Below are 9,821 nucleotides of genomic sequence, written 5' to 3'. Positions count from 1 at the left end.
GTTTGTTTGTCTATGTGTATGTGTTTGTATGGTGTGTGTGCATGTGTGTGTGTCTGTGTCTGTGTTTGTGTATATCTGATATGTGGGTGGGTAGGTGGGAGCAATGTGTGGAGTCAGTACATCAGTGCATCATACAGTACTGAGTGATCCCATCAGTATATAGGATAGGCTATACAGCACATTTGCCTGTACTGCTGTATATAAGATAGTTACAGCTAGAGATACTGATCTGGTATTCTATTCACTGTGGTTTGATGGAAGAGAATATTGAAACCATTAGGCAGTACTCTCTTGCCTGATGCAGTACTTCTGTTCATGTGTGATATTGTCTGCCCCTTCTGTGATTCTGTCTGTAAGTACATCTGTCTGGTAATTAATTATGGTAATTATGGACTTCAGATGCTTCACTTTGGGTTTGTATTGTATTACTATTTAAATCAGCTTTTGTTCTTCTCCTTGCAGTCTGTGTAATATTCCTGTTTTTATTTCAAAGACCTTGTTCCAAATGCAAATGTTAGTTGTTGAAACAACCCGTAGGCCAATTGAGTTCAAGGAGAGGTTTCTAATTGGGACTAATGTTCTGTGTTAATATAAGAGGAGAGAGCAACAGGTCTGAGGGGCGGCAGTCAGACAGCCTGGAACACCAAACATCCGATCAGCTTCACAAACCTCCTGAAGATCAAACTGCACTGTCGTTCACCCCTACCACTGATCTGAGAGGCTATACACACGCACAAGACAGAACATTCTCTCCAGGAAGGTTAGGAAGCGTATGTGAGTAGACGAGAGAAAGAAAGCCGTGACATGCCCGGATGTGACAGTGTCAGAGGGGCACGGTGCGCCCCAAAGCGACCGGTGTCGGTGACTGAGGGCCTGTGTGTCTGGGTGGACACAGGGAAGGAGAGATGCATTGAGTAAAATTGTGTGGCAGGGGAAGATGGGATGTTGAAATGGATAGTGAATAAAGAGAAAGACAGAAAGGGGGAGAGATGAGTGAGAGCTAATTCAGAGAAATAAAGAGATAGGATGAGGTCTGGGGACCTGAAGCGCTGTAATAAAAAGAAACAAGGAAAGTTATGGAGACAGAAAAAGAGAGTGGAGAAGATAGAGTGAATTACATTATAAAGACAGAGTAGAGACGGTGGAAGAAAGAGAAGGATAGACAGAGTAGAGACGGTGGAAGAAAGAGAAGGATAGACTGAGTAGAGACGGTGGAAGAAAGAGAAGGATAGACTGAGTAGAGACGGTGGAAGAAAGAGAAGGATAGACTGAGTAGAGACGGTGGAAGAAAGAGAAGGATAGACAGAGTAGAGACGGTGGAAGATAGAGAAGGATAGACTGAGTAGAGACGGTGGAAGAAAGAGAAGGATAGACTGAGTAGAGACGGTGGAAGAAAGAGAAGGATAGACAGAGTAGAGACGGTGGAAGACAGAGAAGGATAGACTGAGTAGAGACGGTGGAAGAAAGAGAAGGATAGACTGAGTAGAGACGGTGGAAGAAAGAGAAGGATAGACAGAGTAGAGACGGTGGAAGAAAGAGAAGGATAGACAGAGTAGAGACGGTGGAAGAAAGAGAAGGATAGACAGAGTAGAGACGGTGGAAGAAAGAGAAGGATAGACTGAGTAGAGACTGTGGAAGAAAGAGAAGGTTAGACTGAGTAGAGACGGTGGAAGAAAGAGAAGGATAGACAGAGTAGAGACGGTGGAAGAAAGAGAAGGATAGACAGAGTAGAGACGGTGGAAGAAAGAGAAGGATAGACAGAGTAGAGACGGTGGAAGACAGAGAAGGATAGACTGAGTAGAGACGGTGGAAGACAGAGAAGGATAGACTGAGTAGAGACGGTGGAAGAAAGAGAAGATAGACTGAGTAGAGACGGTGGAAGACAGAGAAGAATAGACTGAGTAGAGACGGTGGAAGAAAGAGAAGGATAGACTGAGTAGAGACGGTGGAAGAAAGAGAAGGATAGACTGAGTAGAGACGGTGGAAGAAAGAGAAGATAGACTGAGTAGAGACGGTGGAAGACAGAGAAGGATAGACTGAGTAGAGACGGTGGAAGAAAGAGAAGATAGACTGAGTAGAGACGGTGGAAGACAGAGAAGGATAGACAGAGTAGAGACGGTGGAAGAAAGAGAAGGATAGACTGAGTAGAGACGGTGGAAGAAAGAGAAGGATAGACAGAGTAGGGGTGAAAAAGGAAGAAATAGCTGTTATGCGAAGAGTAGAGCAAGAGAGTGTAGGAGAGACAGAAACAGTAACCACAGTTTAAAGGAGAAAGAGAGAGTGGGAGGGAGGGAGAGAGGGAGGGAGAGAGGGAGAGAGGGAGGGAGAGAGAGAGAGAGAGAGAGAGAGAGAGGCCCTTTTTCAGGACCCTGTCTTACAATATAATTTGTAAAAATCCAAATTACTTCACAGATCTTCATTGTAAAAGGTTTAAACACTGTTCCCACACATGCTTGTTCAATGAACCATAAACAATTAATGAACATGCACCTGTGGAACAGTCGTTAAGACACTAACAGCTTACAGACGGTAGGCGATTAAGGTCACAGTTATGAAAACTTAGGACACTAAAGAGGCCTTTCTACTGACTCTGAAAAACACCAAAAGAAAGATGCCCAGGGTCCCTGCTCATCTGAGTGAACGTGCCTTAGGCATGCTGCAAGGAGGCATGAGGACTGCAGATATGGCCAGGGCAATAAATTACAATGTCTGTACTGTGAGACGCCTAAGACAGCGCTACAGGGAGACAGGACGGACAGCTGATCAACCTCGCAGTGGCAGACCACGTGTAACAACACCTGCACAGGATCGGGACATCTGAACATCACACCTGCGGGACAGGTACAGGATGGCAACAACAACTGCCTGAGTTACACCAGGAATGCACAATCCCTCCATCAGTGCTCAGACTGTCCGCAATAGGCTGAGAGAGGCTGGACTGAGGGCTTGTAGGCCTATTGTAAGGCAGGTCCTCACCAGACATCACCGGCAAAAACGTCGCCTATTGGCACAAACCCACCGTTGCTGGACCAGACAGGACTGGCAAAAAGTGCTCTTCACTGATGAGTCGCGGTTTTGTCTCACCAGGGGTGATGGTCGGATTCGCGTTTATCGTCGAAGCAATGAGCATTACACTGAGGCCTGTACTCTGGATCGGCATCGATTTGGAGGTGGAGGGTCCGTCATGGTCTGGGGCGGTGTGTCACAGCATCATCGGACTGAGCTTGTTGTCATTGCAGGCAGTCTCAACGCTGTGCGTTACAGGGAAGACATCCTCCTCCCTCATATGGTACCCTTCCTGCAGGCTCATCCTGACATGACCCTCCATCATGACAATGCCACCAGCCATACTGCTCGTTCTGTGCATGATATCCTGCAGGAATGTCAGTGTTCTGCCATGGCCAGCGAAGAGCCCGGATCTCAATCCCATTGAGCACGTCTGGGACCTGTTGGATCGGAGGGTGATGGCTAGGGCCGTTCCCCCTAGAAATGTCCGGGAACTTGCATGTGCCTTGGTGGAAGAGTGGGGTAACACCTCACAGCAAGATCTGGCAAATCTGATGCAGTCCATGAGGAGGAGATGCAGTGCAGTACTCAATGCAGCTGGTGGCCACACCAGATACTGACTGTTACTTTTGATTTTGACCCCCCCTTTGTTCCGAGACACATTATTCCATTTCTGTTCGTCACATGTCTGTGGAACTTGTTCAGTTTATGTCTCAGTTGTTGAATCTTGTTATGTTCATACAAATATTTACACATGTTAAGTTTGCTGAAAATAAACGCAGTTGACAGTGAGAGGACGTTTATTTTTTTTGCTGAGTTTATTTTGCTCAGATTACACAGATCCACAAAGAATTTGAAAAAAAACTAAATGTTGACAAACTCCCATATCTACTGTGTGAAATACCACAGTGTGCCATCACAGCAGCAAGATTTGTGACCTGTTGCCACAAGTAAAGGTCAACAAGTGAAGAACAAACACCATTGTAAATACAACCCATATTTATGTTTATTTATTTTCCCTTTTGTACTTTAACCATTTGCACATCGTTACAACACTGTATATATACATAATATGACATTTGTAATGTCTTTATTCTTTTGGAACTTCTGTGAGTGTAATGTTTACTGTTCATTGTTATTGTTTTTTTCACTTTTGTATATTATCTATTTCACTTGCTTTGGCAATGTAAACATATGTTTCCCATGCAAATAAAGGCCCTTGAATTGAATTGAGAGGGAGAGACAGAGAGACAAATAGAGAGTAGGAGAGAGACAGAGATAGAGTAGGAAAGAGAGAGATCGAATGAGAGACAGCGAGAGTGGGAGAGTGATAGAGAGAGATTGAGAGAGTGGGAGAGAGTAGGAGAGAGATGGAGAGAGAGAGAGAGAGAGAGAGAGAGAGAGAGAGCGAGAGAGAGAGAGAGAGAGAGAGAGAGAGAGAGAGAGAGAGAGAGAGAGAGAGAGAGAGAGAGAGAGAGAGAGAGAGAGGGAGAGAAAGAGATTACAGTGAGAGATGCTGAGTCAATGGGATCTCAGATTGAGAGTTCCACAGTGGGGCTTTTGATGTTCACCACACACTGTCTGACCTCATCCTGTGGAAAGCCTGAAGGGTTAAAGTAAGGGTCCTGCATTACACACACACACACACACACACACACTGGATTAACCTACATAACATATCCAGATTGTCTTTAGGCTAAGGAACTCTCTGAAACACCCTTGGTGTATGCTTTCTCTAACCGTAGCTCAGCCATCACTCAGCCATCACTGTGCACGCTCCCGCCAGCAATGGCCATTCATTGTGACACAGAAAATAATCCTTGAGCTTACTGGTAGGCGGGACAGTGTTCTCAAATCCTCAGCCTATAGAAGCTGTTCCACGCTGAAATGAAATGAAGTGGATGATTCTTATTTCCATTATGATGACTGTCAGATTGACTTGTTACTTACAATAAGGAAGACGGGGAAACAAATGGCTAGCCCCCCTCTCTCTCCTTCCTTCCACCCTCAAGCTGCTTTCTCGCCATCTTAATGATTTTTTTAGCATCCCGATTTTTCCCTCCTTCTCTCTCTCATCCCGTTTCCTCTCTCTCATCCCGTTTCCTCTCTCTAATTCTCTCTCTCATCCCGTTTCCTCTCTCTAATTCTCTCTCTGTCCTCTTTTCTTCTCTGTGCCTGCCTGGGGCTGTAGACCAGATAACGTTCCTCCCTGCTCTCTCTCAATCGCTCTCTCGCACTCTCCCTCCCTTTCTGTTGATAATTAAGATATCTGATTGTACGCTTTTCTCTTTCATAGTAGAGGTTCTGTAGACACCATAAGTAAGCTGCCAAGTCTCCAGCACAGACACTCTACAGGAGAGCACACATTTATACATTCATACGCTCACACACACCGGCCCGTGTGCACACATACGCACATAAACTAAAGGACAAATGAAATGCGCACATGCATTCTCACTTCCTATACACACACAAACATGACTGCATGCACCAAACAACAAACTCTCAAAAGAAATACATACTCTCTCTCTCTCTCTCTCTCTCTCTCTCTCTCTCTCTCTCTCTCTCTCTCTCTCAAATTCAAATTCAAATTCAAGCTGCTTTATTGGCATGAAAAACATTGTGTCAATATTGCCAAAGCAACAATGTATACAATATACATTGTAATAAAATTATAAACAATGACAAATAATAATATAGAATGGCAGTAAATAATAATACAAAATTAAATATAAAAATAGTAACAATAAAATGGTAACAGTCAATAATCGAATGTAATGTAATAAAAAAAAATGAAACTATAACTAACTTATAACTAAATAACGGTCATCTTCACCATTACATTGGTACTACAACTACTATCATCATTACCACTACTACCACCATCACTAAACTGCTATCATTACCACCCATACCATTACTACTTGGAATGATAAACAACAATAATAATAGTAATAACAATAACAGTAATAACAATAATAGTAATAATAAGTAAGTTACTGCTTACTATGCAGATGTTATTATTCAGTGTCTCTCAGGCTATGGCAGGCAAATACATATTTGGCTGCAAGAGGAGCCATTGCTCCTTCGCCCATGAGTATTTTTAGTTTTTCCTCTGGGTTTAATAAGTTAAAATTTGGAATAAATGTAGACATTTCTGTGAATAATGAATCTCTTGGTGAGGAATATTTATCACAGTAAAGGAGAAAGTGCATCTCTGTTTCTACATCCCCTGTTGTGCAGTGACCACATACACGCTCCTATTTGGGTAGCCATGTCTTTTTATGTCTGCCGGTTTCTATTGCCAATCGGTGGTCACTCATCCTGTACTTGGTAAGGATCTGTCTCTGCTTCGTATCTCTGACAGAGTAGAGATATTCAGCCAATTCATATTCTCTGTTTAGGGTCAGATAGCAATTTAGTCGGCTTTGGGATTTTGTTTCGTTTTTCCAATGTTGTATATATGAGTCCTTTGATTGGTTCATGATTTTGTTTATTGGAATTCTTTCTTTTGAAGCAGTGCTGGTGTCAGCTTGGTTGGTTAGGTCCAACAACAGCTGACTGAGAGGGCTCTCTCACTCTCTCTCTCTCTCTCTCTCTCTCTCTCTCTCTCTCTCTCCTGTCTTTCCTACAGGCCTTAGAGACAGATGGAAAGGTGTAGTTGTGGACTAATCTTCTCTCTCCAGCCCTGTCAATACCTCTCAATAACAGTGAAATAGCACCGTCTCCATCCAATGATTGATCACGCTCAGGGGCTAAGCCAAGACCTTATTGGTCATCAGGGCAATCTGCCCCCTGGTAATAGCCAATCAGAAGAATTCTGTGGAATGCTGACAGATTCCCCATTGTTTTGATTGACTGCCACTTCAGCTGCCCTCGATCAATATGTCACACACACACACACACACACACACACACACACACACACACACACACACACACACACACACACACACACACACACACACACACACACACACACTGCACATACATGGGCTGGCACACACACGCATATGCAGGCACACACACACAGGCATGTATAGTGACACACACACTGACACACAGATTCCCCCCACATACACACACTCAGACACACAGATCCCCCCCTCACAAACACCCACTAACTCTGGCGTTGTGAAGATAGATTGAGCAAAGGGGAGCAGCTGTTCTGACTCCAGGTCCAGTTCTTTAGAATAGATGTGTGGTGCAGTGTGTCTATTCACAATACAGGAAATACAATATATTACAGGACATACTTCATTACACAACTCAGTCAGACCCAGAGAGCAGAGTGGCAGGGTGACAGAGCAGCATGTGGCAGTGGTCTCACTGTGACGTCTGTGTGTGTAACCTCTTGCATAACGGCTTCGGTGTTCAGATGTCAACGCTACCCGAGCCTAATGACAGGAACAGTGTGACCTGGACACTGTGATCTGGTGGAACATTACACACACACACGCACGCACGCACACACACACACACACACACACACACACACACACACACACACACACACACACACACACACACACACACACACACACACACACACACACACACACACACACACACACACACACACACACACACTCACTGACACACTGACAGGGAGAAAGGTGAGTGATAATAATTCATTTAATTTGTAAAGTGCTTTTCTCACACCCAAGGCATCAGATCCAGTGGACAGGAGCATTTAATTAACATAGAGTACCAGTCAAAAGTTTGGACACCTACTCATTCAAGGGTGTTTCTTAATTTTTTACTATTTTCTACATTGTAGAATAATAGTGAAGACATCAAAACTATGACATAACACATATGGAATCATGTAGTAATCAAAAAACTGTTAAATATATACATTTTTTAAATGTTATATTATTCAAAGTAGCCGCAGAATGCTATGGTAGGTTTAGTGTGCCTTGAATTCTAAATAAATTACTGACAGTGCCGCCAGCAAAGCACCATCACACCTCCTCCTCCATGCTTCACGGTGGGAACCACACATGTGGAGATCATCCGTTCACCTACTCTGCGTCTCACAAAGACACGGCAGTTAGAACCAAAAATCTCACATTTGGACTCATCAGACCAAAGGACAGATTTCCACCAGTCTAATGTCCGTTGCTCGTGTTTCTTGGCCCAAGCAAGTCTCTTCTTCTTATTGGTGTCCTTTAGTAGTGTTTTTTTTGCAGCAATTTGACCATGAAGGCTGGATTCACACAGTCTCCCCTGAACAGTTGATGTTGAGATGTGTCTGTTACTTGAACTCTGTGAAGTATTTATTTGGGCTGCAAACTGAGGTGCAGTTAACTCTAATGAACTTATCCTCTGCAGCAGAGGTAACTCTTGTTCTTCCTTTCCTGAGGCGGGCCTCATGAGAGACAGTTTCATCATAGCACTTGATGGTTTTTGCGACTGCACTTGAATAAACATATTTTCCGCATTGACTGACTTTCATGTCTTAAAGTAATGATGGACTGTTGTTTGGCATTTTACCAAATAGGGCTATCGTCTGTATACCACCCCTACCTTGTCACAACACAACTGATTGGCTCAAACGCATTAAGAAGGAAAAAAAATCCACAAATGAACTTTTAACAAGGCACACCTGTTAATTGAAATGCATTTCAGGTGACTACCTCATGAAGCTGGTTGAGAGAATTCCCAGAATGTGCAAAGCTGTCATCAAGGCAAAGGGTGGCTACTTTGAATAATCTTTTTTGAATTTGTTTAACACTTTTTTGGTTACTATGTGATTCCATATGTGTTATTTCATCGTTTTGATGCCTTCACTATTATTCTACAATGTAGAAAATAGTACAAATAAAGAAAAATCCTTGACTGAGTAGGTGTGTCCAAACTTTTGACTGGTACTGTAGAGCCTTGAAAGCTTTTCTGCATTGCTCAGTCTGTAGCTGTTCCTTAAATGAGGCCAGAGACTCTGCAGTCCTGACAGTGACTGGAAGTGTGTTCCACAGCTGAGGGGCTGCACAACCGAAAGCCCTGTCACCCGTAGTGTTTAGTCTGCTGTGGGGCTGCTGAAGGGAGATGGACCTGGAGGAGGGTCAGATGCATGTGGGGCAGGAGGGTAGGATGAAGTCAGACAGATATGATATGAGAGAACAATAAAAGAAAGGGAGAGCTAAGGGGGAGAGGGAGAAATGGAGAGCTAAGGGGGAGAGGGAGAAAGGAAGAGCTAAGGGGGAGAGGGAGAAAGGGAGAGCTAAGGGGGAGAGCGAGAAAGGGAGAGCTACGGGGGAGAGGGAGAAAGGGAGCGATAAGGGGGAGAGGGAGAAAGGAAGAGCTAAGGGGAGAGGGAGAAAGGAAGAGCTAAGGGGGAGAGGGAGAAAGGGAAAGCTACGGGGGAGAGGGAGAAAGGGAGAGCTACGAGGGGAGAGGGAGAAAGGGAGAGCTACGGGGGAGAGGGAGAAAGGGAGAGCTAACGGGGAGAGGGAGAAAGGAAGAGCTAAGGAGGAGAGGGAGAAAGGGAGAGCTACGGGGGAGAGGGAGAAAGGGAGCAATAAGGGGGAGAGGGAGAAAGGAAGAGCTACGGGGGAGAGGGAGAAAGGAAGAGCTAAGGAGGAGAGGGAGAAAGGGAGAGCTAAGGGGGAGAGCGAGAAAGGGAGAGCTACGGGGGAGAGGGAGAAAGGGAGCGATAAGGGGGAGAGGGAGAAAGGAAGAGCTAAGGGGGAGAGGGAGAAAGGAAGAGCTAAGGGGGAGAGGGAGAAAGGGAGAGCTAAGGGGGAGAGGGAGAAAGGGAGAGCTAAGGGGGAGAGGGAGAAAGGGAGGGAGAGTAAAAAAAGAAAAAGCGTAAA

Source organism: Salvelinus namaycush, chromosome 5 (assembly GCF_016432855.1).
Source record: "Salvelinus namaycush isolate Seneca chromosome 5, SaNama_1.0, whole genome shotgun sequence".
NCBI lineage: Eukaryota > Metazoa > Chordata > Actinopteri > Salmoniformes > Salmonidae > Salvelinus > Salvelinus namaycush.
This window is presented reverse-complemented; position numbering follows the sequence as displayed.